Here is a 686-nt window from a genome sequence, read left to right as displayed (position 1 = left end):
TCTACGAGCGTTTCGTTTTGTGAGCGTTTCGTTTTGTGAGCGTTTGTGGGCTCGGCTATGTAGTACGTACCCTGACCGAGTCCGCCGGAAGATCTCATGTTTTTCCATTATAATTACTTTTTTCTGTACCCTCGTGACATAACCCACTGGGTCTCCCGTCACGCTTGACAGCTCTAAGGAATTAGCCAATTCACCGACAAAACGACGTATTTCTATGTAAACATTACCATACCTTTACAGAAAAATATACCTTAAAGCTATTGACGCTTAGTTAGAAAATATGAGTTCTATTTTGAAGAATCTTTACAAGTAGCAGGTAGTAAAGGAATTATGCATTAAGGTTTAAATTTCCTTATGGTCGTTATGCTCTTTTGTCCTAAAATGGTAGTAAGTAGTGATGCACGGTTAGCAAAACTTTTTTGAGAACAGAGAATCTGTCGAAAATATTCTCGGAAATTTCCGGAAACGTTCTCTGGGCGATATTACGTTTTTATTGCAAAACTTGACAAATACTTAGGTATGTTTAATACTTTATTAAAAGAAATAAGACAAATACCATAGAAACTGTAATACAAATACTTTATAATTTTCATGGTAATATTAAATAAATTATATTTAATTGGTTAAAGACCGGCAAAGATTGCCTAAACACATTACTTGAAGCGAGGGATGTAAAGAAAAAAAAA

The sequence above is a fragment of the Leguminivora glycinivorella genome, chromosome 5 (genome assembly GCF_023078275.1).
Source record: "Leguminivora glycinivorella isolate SPB_JAAS2020 chromosome 5, LegGlyc_1.1, whole genome shotgun sequence".
Classification (NCBI taxonomy): Eukaryota; Metazoa; Arthropoda; class Insecta; order Lepidoptera; family Tortricidae; genus Leguminivora; species Leguminivora glycinivorella.
Note: the sequence above shows the minus strand (reverse complement) of the source record.